The sequence below is a fragment of the Atta colombica genome, unplaced genomic scaffold, assembly GCF_001594045.1.
Source record: "Atta colombica isolate Treedump-2 unplaced genomic scaffold, Acol1.0 scaffold252, whole genome shotgun sequence".
Taxonomy (NCBI): Eukaryota; Metazoa; Arthropoda; class Insecta; order Hymenoptera; family Formicidae; genus Atta; species Atta colombica.
In genome coordinates, this window is record NW_017259351.1 from 230,873 (window position 1) to 232,534 (window position 1,662).

The 1,662-nt window shown below is 27.4% G+C and overlaps 1 protein-coding gene across 1 annotated transcript in view; it reads right to left on the reverse strand.

The window, feature by feature from the left end:
* Positions 1–1,662, reverse strand: part of LOC108689014 (cell adhesion molecule 2-like) — a 41,029-nt gene that overhangs the window by 13,893 nt on the left and 25,474 nt on the right. The gene's annotated exons all lie outside the window — the stretch shown is intronic.

Consider the following 1,662-nt stretch of genomic DNA (forward strand, 5'->3'; position numbering starts at 1 on the left):
TTATTTTTGAAGCGACATTCCTGCAATTATTGATTGAAAAGTGATATAAATTCTTGTTTCCTTTTATTGTTACAACATCCGATAGTAATTGATAGTTATTTGATACAACTTTACGAAACAAAATCTAGTGGTATTATGTCTAGTGACCTATATAAATGTTTATAAAATTGATCACGTCCTGACTATTTGTTTTCAAGTTTCGTATTTATTGTTTTACGTATAAATATATTGTAAATCTCGTCGAAAAGAAACATCAGCAATATATTTAGAAGGGAAATTATTTTTATTGCTATTTTAAATGGCCGAAAAAAATCTCTTCGATATACGTAATTCCTATTCTGTATATTTTCATTTAATCATTTAATACGAACAACAAAGTTCTTATTCTGATATTTTTAGTGTGATATTAGAAATGAAGTGACGTTAGAATAATTAATTTTTTTTAGCTTTCCCATAGAATTAAACGTAATAAACATTTTCAAAACGTTTCAAAGAAAGAAAAATAATTCATGAAATGTGAAGAACGGAACACATATTTTTAAGATATAGAGTGAATTAGTAATACTTGCTCATACTTACTTTAGCAATACTTACTTATTGGCTTTGCAACAAGTAGCCTCAGGGAAAACTAAACTAACTCGTAAATTGACTTTCGCGTTGCGATAGCTTAACCACTAGTGCGCGAATAATTAAATTGCTTTGTGAGAAAACAGAAATGCGAAAAAATTTTTCAGCGAAATCCTGATTCTATCATTAAACATAGTTACTACGTAACGCAACAAAACAATAATAAAGAAAACCAATTTTTTTCGTTTATACAAGTTTATTGCGGCTGACGTTTTTGCGTTGTACAATAATGTTTCAATTAAGTCTTCTCTCCCTTTCTCTTGTTTTAATTGTTTAATCGTTTTAATTATTCCGTTACAATTAAATACAATAAAATATTTTTTTAAATATAAGAATTTCTAAAAAATATATTATTGAAGTTCAAGATATTTTATATTCGTTCGCATCTTACGCTTAATTAATTAATTAGTTCTTGCTGAGTTTAATGAAGAGACTTCTTTTTGTTGGTTTCTTAATCTTTAATCTTTATTCTTAATGGTTATACCAGAAACTTTCTAAAATATTACTGAAGAAAATATAAAATAAAGTTTTGTTAACTGTTTCTACCACTGAAGTGTGAATAATTTAATTTAAGTTGAGGGAGCTTTTAATATTTTCAATTACTTAGAGTTCAAGAACTTAGTGACTCTTTTTATTAAAGAAAGATTCCAATTGAAATGGTTCATTCCAATTCAATATGAAATCCATTATAATTTTTCGGGAGAGATTTGCAAAATCTTGTGTAATGTTTTATTTTTGTCAAACATTTCTCTTCTTTTCTATAATTTTTTATAATTTTCTATTATTTTTCATAAAACATGGAATCGATTTTAAGTTACTATTGCTGTTACAAAAATCTCTATTGTCATCGTTAGAATAGAGTAACTAAACTCCTTGGTTTATATGAAGGAAAATTATTTCTGTAAATCATTTCTTCTAAAATCCTTTTATGGAGATCGGTTTTCTGTCTACCTTTCGTGTGTGTGTGTGTGTGTGTGTGTGTGTGTGTGTGTGTGTGTGTGTGTGTGTGTGTGTGTGTGTGTGTGTGTGTGTGTG